The following is a 15070-nucleotide window of genomic DNA, read 5'->3' as shown; positions in this document are numbered from 1 at the left end:
TATTGTTCTTGACAATCATGATATTTAAGGCTCTGTTCTAATGACATCCACCAGGATGTTGGATTTACAGATCTAAATGTGTAAGAAATGCACAGTATTTATTATCTACAGTGATATGGAGACACCTCTAAAATTTTCAGATATTCCTCTGCTTTGTGTGAGAAAACAGCAAATAATTAGAATCCTATGTTGGTTTTGTGCTCTTTGAAGGATTAGTCTCTCTCTCTTCCTGGACAATATATATATTAAGTACACTAAGTACTCTGATTAGAGCTTAAACACTGTTTAAATCAGACACATCTCCAATACATCCCCTCATAAAGCATAATCTGGCATGATTATGAAATTATGTCATAGTGCTAGCATGCAGGAATCTTCTATTTCATGCAGTTTGTCAGATGTCCTGTCTCCACAAACATTTATCTGTATGTTAATCCTTGACATATTTTTTGGGTGCACATTTGTGAAAGCACACAAAAATTCTCTGTATTTACTGTTTTTACTCTTAGAAACCACTGCTTTGTCACCCAATAGCTACATTTCTAATAGCTAGCTAAACAGATAGACCAACTCTAGCTCAGATACATCTAACCACGTCTGTGGTCATGGTTCCCCACTGTGGTGCAGAAATAGCCATCTATCTTCTACGCTAGAAGTCATCTAGGAAAGGCTAAGGTGAAAAGATGTGAAAAAGTAGAAGAAAAAACAAAATATTTCAGGCTTTCTTACACAGTGGACAATAGTGAAAAGGAAAATCTGCAAAAAACAACATATATGCACAATATTTATTATTAACGTAACGGCAGGGTTGGTACAATTAGCTGAATGCAGGGAAGTGCTGGTTTTTACTGCAAGAGGTAGTAATAGCCCTGACTTCCTGGCTGGTAGAATGTAGAATCTGAAAATCCTGAGAAATTGTAACATATGATGGCAATCCGTTACAAACAAACAAACAAAACCCCAAAACAACCAAACCAGAAAACACTAATAATGGGATATAATGAAATGTCAGGAATAAAAGAAAAAGGCAAAAAATACTCACTCTTCAAGGTAACTCATTGCAGAGAACATAAGTTAATGCTGCTCAACAGTGAAACTGGTTTAAAAACACAAAAAGGCTCATCTAACCTTCCCAGTCAAGTATATACATCTTGAGTTCTGGAGCAGGAGATTTATCTTCGAGACTTCAACCCTTCTTACAAATGCAGCTTGAAATCGGCCAACAAATGCAAAAATTAGTCATAGGGGACTGAGAGACAGCAGAAGCATTTAAGCCTCATTTCCGTAGGAAGCCAGGCTACAGCAAATGTAATTAAAGTTTTTAGTAAGAGTTTGCCATTTTACTAAAAGACTCAGAATTACCAGAAGAGCCACTAAGTGTTGGGGCTCAGCATCCCATCCTCCCTCCCCATCCTACATGGTAGTGGCCGAAGCTTCATGCAAAAGCTAATAGGATGATTATCTTCTAGAAGGATTATGCTGCACAGAGAAGCTGAAGTCTGCCTTTGTCAGAATTAAGTCCGTCATCCTTATTGGTCAGCTGAATTATTTTATTTTGTCATAGGACAGATAGGTTTTCATTCTGATCTTTCTTAAAATGAGTAAAGCTCAAAGAATATCTATATAAGAAGCTGGGATAAAATGCACTTGCAGATCATTGGTTTTGGTTTAAGAAAAAGGGAGTCCAGGAAAGGAAATGAGAGGAAAAATGACTGAAATCTTCTTTAAGAAATAAAGGTCTGCTACACTAAATTAGCAAGAGTATAATTATAATACAGTCTATACCTAACAAGTTTAGCAATGAAAGATTAAGACACGAGCTGCTCTACGGGAAATGCCAAGGTACGACTCAAAGTAGATCAACGTAAAGTAAAAACATTGTGAAAGTGGTGCTTTACACCTTGACAGGGAAACAGCTGCGTTCTTGGGGTTTCATCTCTCATTTCTAAGCAATTTAGAGAAGTAAGACATCACAACACAGTCTCTTCATCCTGACAGGGACCGCAGTGTGTTTACATCCAGATAGTGCAGAAAGAACTACATGAAGGAGTTACTCCAACATCATAGAAGCACTTGCAGCTTAGAGACTCAAACAGAACGGGAATCACTGTCTCATAACGTAAAACCTCCACCCCAGAAACGTGTCCTGATTAGACTCAGGATACAAGTGCATCACGTTGCCACAAGTATTTATAAAAGCCGAGAACAAGCTTGTTCAGAGAAAAGTTCACAAGAAAACAAGGCTTGTACCTTTGTTTGGCAGTTCGAATGTAAGCCAGTGAGACGAATGCAAAATATTTGACACTTTCTTAGCATAAATAGAAGCATTATGGTGCAGTAAATAAACAGTTACCAGATGCTGGATACTGCTCTAGATAGAAAACAGAAAAAGAAGATGAAATCTCAGCCTCGTAATCACTGACATTTTGGAAAGTCTTATTAAAATAGGTCTACTTTAGATAAATAAGATGTTCCTCGTTCTGATCATTTAAAGAGAAAAAAGGTAATTTTGGAAGAACCCAAGGAAGATTGCAGTGGCTCCCTTATTCTCACCATACTACTACTACTACTACTAATAATAATAACAACAACAACAACAAAATACTTCAATTTCATCAACATGCCACTTGGCTCACTTCATCTTAAAATAAATAGATAATGTTAGGATTAAACTTGAGTGCCTACAGGGGGAAAAAAATCACCTCCTCACCTGCATAGCGAAGTCAAAGCAACCAGACATGCAGACAATGCCCATAATGAAGGTGGACAACCATGTTTAGCTTAGCTAAAGGGACACCAGTTATTGAGGTTACACTCAGGAAGCCATGCATTTCATCTGCAGCACATGCTGAGCATCAGTGTTAAATCAAAAGTGAAACTGGAAAATACAGCCGGGTGACACTAATGACACTTCCGTTCTGAATGGAAAGGTAACAGCTATCATCAGCACAACTAAAAACGTTCAATATTAATGTCTTGTCAAACAAACACAACTGAAATGGAGGACAACTGTCAGTTATCCGAGAGGATGAAAGTTAAGTCAAAATGGCACTGAGAAATATGAAAAATACACTTTCTGAAACAGCTTCCATTTTCTGTATTTTCAAGGTAGAGTGCTAGAGAACAGGCCAAGCACTGTGAAGGTGGACTGAACATCCAACATTTAGTAGGGAACCAGTAAGAAACACATGAACAAATACACATTGAGCTGATAATATAAATAGCTCCCCTCTTAATTTTACACTGATTAACAGAGTGCCAGCTTACAGACTAAATAAGTAGTTTTTAAAAAATATCTGCAAGAAACCAAACAAGTAATATTTACATCAAAGTTCTCTTGTCATCATCAAAACAAAACAAAGATGCTCTTCAACCATCTTGCACTAAAAGCAAAACCAAAGCAAAGCAAACCAATGTGGATGGTGCTTTTTGAGGACATAACCAATATAAAAAAGTCTATTTGCTATTTCTGAACATCTCACCATTTGATTTTTTGCTTAACTTTCAGACTTTCGCCTCTAGAACTGGTTTCTGTCAATCAAGTTATTCACCATGGTACTAGGACAGCACTAAAAAACCACGTGTGTGCGTGTGTACACGCTTATATGTTTTTATATAATGCATATTAGGCACACCTCTCTTAAAACTAGAGGACAGAAAGATAAATTAGAAATTGCCTCTCTATATCTTCCTCTTTATTGGCATATAATTTCCCATTGTGAACTGTTAACAAGATACATAGTGACTGCAAGTTCTTGTGCCTAAAAAAACCCAACATAAATAAAGTAACAGGAGAAACAACCTTTCACACTGCATTCCTCATTACATCAAGCACCTTTTCCACTCCTGTCTGACTTAAACCAACGGCTGCAGGTGGGAGCTTCCCAAATACATTCGGCTCTTCCTTTGCATTTATGCATGTGTTTGAGAGCCTATATGGTAAATGAAGAATGCGTCAAATTCAAAGGTAGCTGTGAAATGAAATGCCAGATCTACGAGCCTGGCTTTGTGCTGCGAGGAAAAGGGGAAAACCTCACCTATCGCAGCCCATAGAAGTTTCTCTAAGCTGCTGTTCTTATTAGAGGAACAAAGAGATGGAATATTGCAAGTAAGGAAGTAACCAACTTAAAGTTTTAGAGATCTCAAAGAAAGGCCTACGAAAGCATTCCATGTGCTAAAAAAAAGTTCAATGATTTATAATAATGTGCAAAGGATGGAAGTATCACTGAAAAAGAATGAGTTAAAAATGAGTTTAAACTACTAATGCAGTTCCATTTTGCCCCACTGAGAATGAATCTATACTATTTTTATTGAACTACGACAGAAATTTTCCCTATTACTGAAGTTAGGGCTGATAAAGTTATATATGTTACAAAATCTTAGCAAAAGTTCAATAGAAGTAAATTACAACATTTGTGTACAGAGGGAAGCCTTCCCAAGATGGAAAAAAGCACTTTTTTAGATCATGAACTCATGATGTTTTATTGTTACATGCGAATAACTATGAAACAATGACTATGAAACTGATTTTCCTGAATAATGCAGAGTAACGTTGGAATAAGTACCATAAATCAGCAACTGTTCTAAATATGGAACTTTTTTTAATGAAAAACAAAAGAGATGGAATGTGTTTGTGCATATCAGTACACAAAGCTGCAATTAAGGCTGCATATTGTCCCTTCAAAATGAAGCGGAATAGAGTTAATGGAAGTTGAGAGGGAAAAAAAAGTCAGGATTACAGACAAGAAAATGAGGAAGGGTTTAATGATTTATTTCCTTGATGGCAGAGCAACCTTAGTTCAAAATTAATAAATGAATAGATAAATTGAGACACAGTGATCAGGGGTACAGGTCCATATATCCTCTTAGAGGGAGGCAGCATGCAACCAACCTTGCTTCTATACAAAGAAGCAATCCAATCTCACATTCTTCATTATTTTCTGTTCCCTGACATGTATTTATGCTAGCTCCAGCTGGCCTTACACCGTCCAGAAATGTGGCCCAGGTCCATTTATTTCCTGAATATCCTTGCTACTCCTACATTCCCTATTTTCTATCATAATGTAATCAAAACATTCAACAGAAAAAATATCTATACATGAAAATAACTATAAACATTTAAATGCTGACAAATAATATTTAAAAGCAGAAACTGACAGCAGAGCTGGGATAAACTGTAATAAAAATGGTGCTGGGGACACAGATATACTAGCTATGGAAAACAAAAAGTGGGCTTGAGTGAGATGGACCTCTAAGAGAAAAATCATGACAAGGAACCTTTATTCTACCACTGCGTACTGAGATTAACATTTTAACAGAGCATATCTCTTCCAATTCAAGCCTCATTTTTACCTCAGGTTCAACCCATGGCCTCTTTTGAGGATATTTCCAAGTCTTGCGTTCCCATAACAACAATCTAAGACACTAAAGGAACATACATTTAAGTGGAGAGTGAGTGTTTCTCAGAGCATTTCCAAAAAGAAAAAGGAAAAAAAAAAGCCTTTATCTGCATGCAGGAGAACTTAAACATGCTGGGCAAATCTCTATACCAATAGCCTCTTACAGTAGTAGAATCTCAGTCCGTAGCAGACCTAACCCTCAGTGCCTCAGTGAAGGAGTCCTAGGGGTGGCCTCCTTGTAGAGCACCTCTCCAAACAGTGGCCTCTGCACCCAAAAGGAGGATCACCTCTTCTAGAAGATCCAAGATTCTTGGCCCTTCTGTTTAAAACTCCAGCGTATCTATCCATTTCATATATTAACATCCTCGCTACCTGCACCCATCCAAAAACAAAAACCCCAAACCCAAAAAGACCCCACACTACCTCAGGTGCAAGAAACAAAATCATCCCAATGGACCGAGGAAAATAAACAGAGCAGAGATTGAAAACAAATGTTCTAAGCCCTACAGAGTATCACAGCTCCTGTATTACAATCATTAACTAATTTTAGCATCATTAATAGTAAGGCATGCATATTTTTAATGCAGAACAAAAGCACCATCTCAAAATAATTAAGCTGAATTTAAAAGTCTTCATAAAAACCTTCCTGCCTAAATGCACCATGAAGTAGTGTGTCTTACGATCAGAAAACATTTATTTTCAGCACGCTTTGGAAAACCAACACAAAGCATATGCACCCCTAGCCATGTAAAACCTGAAACAGACACTGGCACCTCATGGAGATGAAACACAGCAGACCCTAATAAGCATTACAGCATCCCATTCCTGCATAAATACATACGCACATCATGCTTACCGTCAGTAAGACAAATCATGTAAGAAAAGATATTACTGCGTATCCTAAGCATAGGTCAAGGATCTTGGGGAGCAAAAGGAATCTTGAAGTGGGACTCATTTTCCTCCTCCTTACAAATTTTTCTAGGATTTCCTTGTAATAATCCTATGAATTTTTAAAATAAATAAGTAATAAAAATAAATACCATCTGTTTAAATTAACATCATTCTTCAGTATTGTTTGATTAGACAGTGTGGTGCATGGAAGTCAACAGTAATGTATGACTGATAATCTGTAAATACCTAACAAAAACAATTCTTGCTTGTTTGTTAAACCTATGTCTACTCCATCCTCTCTCTAGAGATTCCGCAAATCTGCAGTGACTTACAGGCCTAATGGCTGCTGGTAGAGAACTTTTCTCAAAATCTCACCCATTCACTAGGACAAACCAGTCTTAACGGGCAACCAATAAACAAAAATTACACTGTGTGCTGATACTCCTCTCTCATCCAACCCTCCAGAGTGATCTGTTCTGTAGTGTTGCCATAGAAAATGGAAAGGAAGCCTCCAATTAGGGAAGAGGTCACTCTTTAGCAGAGATATTATGTAAATATCAGCCAGCCAGCACCCTGCAAAAAAAAAAAAAAAAATAAAGGCCTCATCCTGCAAGCCCTCCAAGGGCAGGCCTCTGATTTGCTCTCACAAAACCCATGCCAGCAGGGCTCGGCTGGCAAGAGCAGGTCTAAACCCCCCGCGGCCTGCCCCGCCGACGCTCGGGGACGCCCGCCTGAACCCCAGGTAAAGCCCGGGAGGAGCGGAGGGCGGCGGAGCGCGGGCCGGGGGGGGCGGGATGCCCCGCACCGTTATCGCACCCTCCCGCAGGTACCGGCGGCTGGGATGGAGGGATGGGTGAGCGCGGGCAGCCCCGCGCCCCTCGGGGCTCGGAGGACTCGCACCCCCCGCAGCCGCCGGGCCGGGGCTCTCCCTTCCCCATCGCGGCCGCGCCCCGGCTCGCTGATGTCTGCGGGGGAGTTGCGGGAGGGCCGGGGCAGGCGGGGAGCCCGGCCGAGCTGCTCCCTCGGCGGGCAAGAGCCGCCTCTCCCCGCCCGGGAACAGGCAGCGCCCAGCCCCGCCAAGGACCGGCCGCCCTTCCCGGGGCTTCCTCGCCCGTCGGGTCACCGGCACGGAGGGGCGACCGGAGACGGGCACGGCCTCGCCCCGCCCCGGGCTGCACTTTTTCTCCTCTGGCACCGCGCACGATCAAAGTCTCCGAGAGCGGCGGCAGCATCCTCCATCCATCCATCCATCCATCTATCCATCCATCCATCCACCCACCCACCCCACCTCCCTCCCCCACCCCGTCCTCCGCGCCGCCACCGCATCACCCACTCGTGCCTGCCGCCGCCGCCGCCGCTACTCACCCACGCCGCGGCCGGTAACGGCGGCAGGGCCCCGCCAAGCCCTTGCCCGCTTCTTCCCCGGAGGGACCTGCTGGCGCGATGCGGACGGAGCGGCGAAGCCGGCGGCGACGCACCGCCCGGCAGCCGCACCTCGCTGCCGGCGCCGGGCTCCCTCCCCAGCTGTCACCGGCGGCCCGCCCTCGGGAGGCGGCGGCCCCGAGCCGCTCCCCGCAGCCCCGCCCCGAGCGGGGGGGGTCCCGCTGCTGCCGCCGCCGCGGCGGAGAGGGCGGCGGGCGCTGGGGCGGGGCGGGGCGGGGAGGGGAGGTCAGGTCGTGGCGCGGCGTGGGGCGCGGTGCGGCGCTCTCAGCCTCGGCGGGGTCCCCGGGGCCGCGCTCCTGCTCCGGGCAACTTCCCCCGGCGCTGGGTGAAGCGGTGTGCGCAGGAGTCGCGCCGGCTCGAGTGGGGTGTGTGCAATAGCCCCCTTACTCAGCTTGCCATAGATGGGGACCCGTGCCCATCAGGAACAGAGTGCTGAGAAGGATTTATCGATTTAATTTTTTATGTTACACCCTACCCTAGCACACAAGCATTAGACACGGAGTTGTCAGATTAACTCAACTGCTAGCGCTCGCTATCCATGCCAGACGGCTGGAAACCCTAATACCATTTAAAACCTCATTATTTTGTTAGAATGGAACAGAATAGCTGCTTGAGGCTCCCAGGCCCAGGCTTTGCTTGCAGGTTTCAAACCAGACTGCCTCTTCTGCGCTGCATACATTGGCTTTGAACGTGCCTTTACTAAAATGCTGTTTGCAAGTATATTTGTGTTGATCCGGATTCAGTGATGGACCCAGTGAATGCAGCAGAAATGTATTTTTGTTAGCTAAACGCTAAGACCTCGGGGAGTGGGAATGGTCATGATAATTAGCTCAATGTTGTGTTGATGGCTAATGCAGTATTTGTGTACATAGGCCCAGTATCAAGGAGAAAATAAGCAGGTTCACTGTTCTATTTGGTTTATGTATTGTTGCTGCTGGGGTGCTAGGTCTATACTTAGTTTAATAAGACAAGATGGATATGGAAAAATAGGTAGATTAGAAAGAACTACAAATACAGGAAACAAGCATCAGTCTTGAAACATGCTCAAAGAAGTAAGTTGAGGGGGTTCATCAGAAAGATGGCTCTGGGCTGCAACACGGAGACAGCAATTTGATAAGGGGACACTTCAGCCTCACAAATAAAACCATAACACTATTGACGTCCAAACTGAAGGCCTGAAGTCCAAATCTGAAGTGGAATGCACAGCTTAACAGTAAAGGTAATTAAACAGTCAGAACCACCTTTTGGGACCAAAAGGGATCATGCATTGCTAGGCAGTGTGAAGCAACGTTTAAACAAATCTCTTTCCAAAGGGAGGCGTTTCAAACAGGAGCTAAAGGAATTGTTGTAGCTGGAATAACCCTGAAAGTTTCTCCTCTATAGAGAAAATGCTGGGTTTGATTTTAAAATCAGGAAGAAATGGTTTATTTGTTCCATTTTCCAAGACAATTCAGGTATAAATGTTTGTGATATATGCTCTTAAAAAATGTCAACACATTTGTTAGTGGCTCTGTTCCCAGTCTGGATTAATAAGCAGCTTGTTATGCTATAGCTGCTATCTGTTCTTTATAGGAATAGGAATTTTGGGCCTTAGTTCTGGCCCTGGTCAGGGAGAGAGGAAACTGGAGCTCTTAAATAATATATGCATGGCCTTATATGAGTGTTGGGTCTTGTGCAAGGATGCAGTGTTGTGTTCTGAAGAAAGACAGGATGTTCTGTGTAGGATTTCCTTATAATGGACTGGTGCATAGGGTGGTAACATGCAAATTATCTTCTTACGTTATTAAATAATTTTTGCTTGAAAGTACTTAAAAATAAATAAGAAGGTGAAATTTATAACTTAGCTAGCACTTGGTTTCTCAGTATTTTTCATTAATAAAAATGTGTGAGCGTTTTAAAATGTACGTAAATTTGGTTTCATTTAAAATTAAGGTTGGGTGATCATCATCTTGTCTGCATAAAGTGAAAAAGTTTAGCTTCCTGTCCGACATGGCTCTATAACCTGCTGTTCGCTTCAGCTGGAGAGCAACCCTCACTTCATGAACCCTCGAGCATCCTTTTGAGAGCGTGGGGTTTGATATCCACTATTTGATATCCACTAATGACTAGAAGCTGAGGGACCCATTGCGCTGTCAGCACTGCACAGGTGTACTGTAAAGATGCTCCCATCCCCAAAGAACTACTAGTGGATATGGAATATCCAAGAGGCTGGAATATTGAGTGAAAGTAAAGATTTAAAATCTGACCTGTTTGTTGGTTTGTTTATGTCAGCGTTAGATCTTACTGGCAGAAAACAACTGGGTCCTGCAAGACTTGCCCAAGGTGATACAGGAATTCTGTGGGTCAGCCAGGAATTAATCCTGATGTCTCCCGGTAACTGTGGTGTCCCTGATAATGTGAGAGGCCTCCGAAAAACACACATGGGGTCACAGTTGTGAAGTACAGAAGATGTCTGCAAGGGAAAAGAAACGTTTTGCCCAGCCAGTGGCTGACATGTTATTACTGTTTGTTTGGCTATTGCGTTACCTGCTTTCTAAGTCTGCTTTTAGTGATTAGTAAAGCAGATTGAAATATTGAATCCGAAAAGTGCTACGTGAGACATCAGCAAGAAAATATTGGGCTGCGTACTGAATCCCTCAAAATCAAATTCTTCATTAGTTCAGGAGGAATAGAACTAAGGCTTAGAAGTAACACTTTAAAAATGCATTTAAAAGCTTTTGGTAACTTTACAGCTATGCAGTTTAGAATTAGAGGCACTTTGACTTTATTGTACTCATGCTGAAGTAACTGCATTAAGTAGAAAGCAAAATAAAACTTCAAGGACGGGCCACAATTGAAAAGTTAATCCATTTTTAATATCAATACACTCATTGTAAAGAGCTTTAAGCCTGCAGACTAGCAGAACGATATCAGAATCCTTGCTCTAAATTTGCCTTAACTTTTTAATCATAACAAAAATCCTTTGTAAACAGTGGTGGTCCTCCTGCTCAGTTAAAACTCAAGATGTGACACATTTTTAAACTTCAGCTCTGCGTAACTGTAATGCTTTAAGCTCTTACATTCTTTTATGAAAAAAAATCCTAGAGTACTTTTGAAACTGGTTTACACACAGGGGACCAGATTATCTGCTGCTGTAAATGTCAAAGGATTGCATTGATTATTTTTTATTATTGTTGTCGTTATTTTTGTTGTTACTATTATTGTTCATATTGCTGATATTATTAATATTATTATTTAGAAATCAGAAATACACATCTAAAGACAGATTTATTTATTTTTTTACACAGTATGGTTTTTTTCCCATTGAAATGCAGCCATCTGCAGGCAACTATATAATAGTGCATAGCAACACTACAACAATTATATATAACATATGGCCATATTTAAAACTTCTCATTGCTTGGCACTGATTATTATTAATGTTAATACTGCTCAGGATAGGAGAGGAAAAATCAGCTATTCTTAGGGGTGACTTCAAGTAGACTGGCAGTAATTATCCACTTTAAAGAATTTGGGTGTGATCTTTTATGGGAATTATTTTTCTAGAAAAGTTAGATTCAGGACATCTATTTCAGAAAGCCAGGGAGGTACAGAGTCATTGAAATGGAATGAGGTTTATTCTTCTAAGTTATTGCAGCATTGTGAAACTTGCAGTGGATTTTCATTTAAAACAGTAATGTTTTCATATTAATTTATAATTTTTTTAAAAAAACTATTTATTCAGATTCAAGATTGCTGCGAAGAGCTGACCTGATTTTCTGTAGTAGCTGAGATGTGTTTTGCTCAGAGCTGGCCTGCTACGCATCTGGGCTCCCGCTCCGCTTCGTGGGTGAGTCTCTGCCAAGGCTACCTTGGCCCCAGAGCAGAGGTGCTACTTACAGACCCCTGGGGAATCTGTCTTGCTGTGCAGTCATGTATAAAATTGATAGTGGCATTAACACGCACGAAACACCCATCACCTACCATGCTGTTGAATTTCAAAACAGAATTTGTATCTGCTGAACCAAAAGGGAAAGTGGTGCTGGTGTCTGCAGCTCATAAGGTGGTAGTGTAACCGGTGGGGGATGCCGTGCCGTTTGGCCAAGGGCAGAAACTGCCTACACCTGCCTACAGCCTCGTGCGCCCTGAACAAATCCTTTCTGTAACACATATTGTGTCAGAATCAAACCTTCTTTTACAAATGGTAGAAACACTGATATGACAAGTTGTGATTTATCTTCTTGGAGATGTTCTTCCCTTTCTCTCACCCTATTGACGGGTTCTGCCATAGGTGGGTGTTGGTAGAATATCCAGAAATAGCATGTTACGAACATACTAGGGAATACGTTCCATGCACAGTTATCAATAGCAGCCAAAAGAATCAGACAGCAATTAAGAGTTGAAATGTGTTCTTTTCCAAATGTAGTTTTAACAATCGTAAGTTACATTGCTGTATTGCACGGAGTAAATTGTACAATAGTCCTTTCTTTTGTGTGTGGGCATGTGGCTGTGTGGATATGTATGCACTTTTAATATTTTCTTGCACTTGTTTTTGAGAAGTCAAGTGACTTCATGTTAAAACAAAGGGCGAAACTGAAGATTTACAGAATATTAACCCATGTTTGGCTCGAGATGCTGCTACAGAAGTAAGCACTAGGCTTTGGATGGCAATTGATTTCTAGTGCTACCTGCATAGGTCTCTTTAATGCATATGTTGAGATGATTAGCTGTAATGAGGAAAGGCTAGGGATTAAAAGGGTAAAAATAACAGCCATTATACTTCTTAGAAGGAATTCTCTGAGGATATGTGCCTGTGGTTCACTCACACTTGCTTTAGTACATAATACACCGAGCTATTCAGAGCTTTGTTGGAAAAAGGCTGCTAAACATGGCTGTTAAAAACATAAAATTTTGGTGGACCCTTTTTCTCTTCATGATTCTTATTCTTTCTTTTAAAAGATGAGTTGTTTAATGGCCGCCTCAACTTTCTAAAGACAAGATCTTATTCCAATATTGTATATTGTATATATTGATAATATTATATATGTTTGGCAACTCTGAGTTGTAGCATTCCTGGAATAAAAACTATAAGTGCAAAGGAAAAAAAGAAAAGAAAACATGCTTTATTAATCATGCAATTAATATCAGAATTTAATCATATTGAAGATTGTAGTACTTCTACAGCAGTTTATGTGGTTACAAAGTAGATGTGCTTTTCTTTTATCTCTGTATTCAAAACTGCAGGCAGTCAGGACATAATACAAGGTTATGCATCATTGCAAAGGATAGCGGCTAGATGGAAATGTTCATTAAGAAATACCACAGCTTCTGTTATGCACACCGATATAAACCTCCAATCAGTATACAAAAAGGAGAAATGTTTCACTGCTGTTGTGCACATAACTGCAAGGTCTTCGTTTTGGGGCATATTGAGGGATTCCGATTCCCTTGGATGTATCTTTCTTACAGAATGAAAAAAAATTGCTGTCATAAAGTTCATATTTGTGAAGAAAGAAAGGGTGATAGGGAAATGAATAGATAGCCTGATAAATTCCTTCCCTTTTCCCTATTAAAAGAGGAGAGGATCCAAGTATTTGTATATCTTTGGAAACCGGGGTGTAATTGAACGTAGGAGATCTGCAAGGTCTGCTGTTTCGCACTAGAAAGCAGCTCCCTTTAAAGACAGGCCAGGACTTTCAGTTTTGAATGTGGCCTTTTCTTTAGAGGTAGAAACTGGGTAGGACCAGGTGCTATCCAAAGGCGAAGGTACAGGAATCACTGAGTTATACCCTGTGGAAGATGAAACAGGCACTTCATTACTCGTCCCCGTGATGCGCTAGCATGATATTTGTCAGCGAAGATACCAAAATTGCTCCTGTATTATCATATTCTTTTAAATGCTCAAAGGCAAAATAACTGAAGTTTTTCCTAGCTGTCTGTAGATTTCTGGTCGTGCAGAATTTGGATACTTTTGTACTTAATAAAAGTATATTTAATCTCTGTTAAGTGACAGGTTAATGTGCAACAAAGGAAAATAGAAATATTTCTTAAGTTTAAGAATTAATTGTATCAGATATAATTAATCTTATGGTAAGAACAAATTTTTTTTATTAATTGTCCATATAGTTCTGCTCTCCTTATACTGCTTTAAAGGCAATTTCACCTACATTCAATAAAACAGGCTACAATGAGCAGCACATTTAGACAGGATTAAGGACATTAGCTCTGTCTTTACAATGTTTGTCCTTAGGAAAAGGTACAAAATCAATTAATGTCTCAAAGTACACTGCCCAGAGTTCAGTAACAACTTGAGTAATTAAGATTGTGTAAACATAGGCTTCTGTCCACATAACATGGGTTGCTTTTATATTTTCTTATGGCCTCAGAGAAGTTTTACTGAGCTTTATCTATAAGTCTTTCCCCTCCCCCCCCGACCCCTCTTTTTTTAGATGGCTTCAGAAAAATGCCTTCCAGAACTTGGATTTTTGACAGTTATCCCAGTAGTTCGCTGTCCTGGGCACTTCAACATACTGTACTAGCAGCACAGACAGAATTGAGAAAAATAAGACTAATCAAAAGCTATTTGATATAGCAAAACAAGAATGGATATAGTTTATGCAACTGAATAATACAGAATTAGACTAGACTAGACTAGACTAGGTCAGGTGAAAGGGACCTGCAACGACCATGTAGTCCAATTGCAATATATGCTGGCGTAGATTGCCACTATCATTTTGTAGTGGAAGGGGTAATCACATTGCAAATAAAGAATAAGAAACAACATGGATGCATGTCAAACAAAATCTAATTATACTGCTAATTGCAGCCCAGTTAAAGAACAATAGTATTAAAATTTTGTGATGAGGACTCCCCTGAGATGATACTATACATAGAACAGTTTGAAAAAGGTCGAGTCAACCGTTGTCTAGCCATGGTACTATAGTAGTGGGGTAAAACAGGTGAAGTGGGAACATGATAGTAGAACGTGTATGTGGATTAGCCTAGGAGAAGATAAAAAGAAGATATAATTGAGGAAAGGGTAGTCAGTGATAGAGGTGACCGAACTGCTGAGATGCCTGAGCTCGCACTGTTTGTGAGCTGGGTAGGTGACAGCCTGCTGGGCTAATGGATGCTGCTTCTGAAGGCAGCTTGGTTACTCTCCATCCGGGCGCCCGAGGGCTGGATCTAGCCACAGTGCTTCGTAGCACGGGGTTTTCCCTCCGTGACTCTGCCTTTGGTTATGTTTCATGATTTACTTCATGTGGAGATGACAAATTTATGCTGCAGGTATTGTATGCAAATTGATTCACTCTCTGGACAGTCTTTCCAATCTCCCGAAGCCCATCTGAGGAGGTTGC

The 15070-nt window shown here is 41.1% G+C and overlaps 2 protein-coding genes across 2 annotated transcripts in view; one reads left to right on the top strand and one right to left on the bottom strand.

Annotated features, from left to right (window-relative positions):
- JAKMIP1 (janus kinase and microtubule interacting protein 1) overlaps nt 1-7811 on the bottom strand; it is a 157925-nt gene extending 150114 nt beyond the window's left edge. Inside the window, exon 1 of the mRNA XM_054825246.1 lies at nt 7656-7811. The gene's annotated coding sequence lies outside the window, so the exon portion shown is untranslated. The remainder of the gene's footprint in view (nt 1-7655) is intronic.
- Nucleotides 6933-15070, top strand: part of WFS1 (wolframin ER transmembrane glycoprotein) — a 63999-nt gene continuing 55861 nt past the window's right edge. The window contains exon 1 of the mRNA XM_054825241.1: nt 6933-7032. The gene's annotated coding sequence lies outside the window, so the exon portion shown is untranslated. The remainder of the gene's footprint in view (nt 7033-15070) is intronic.

Source organism: Grus americana, chromosome 4, assembly GCF_028858705.1.
Source record: "Grus americana isolate bGruAme1 chromosome 4, bGruAme1.mat, whole genome shotgun sequence".
Classification (NCBI taxonomy): Eukaryota; Metazoa; Chordata; class Aves; order Gruiformes; family Gruidae; genus Grus; species Grus americana.
Note: the sequence above shows the minus strand (reverse complement) of the source record. Positions and strands in the feature narration are given on the sequence as shown.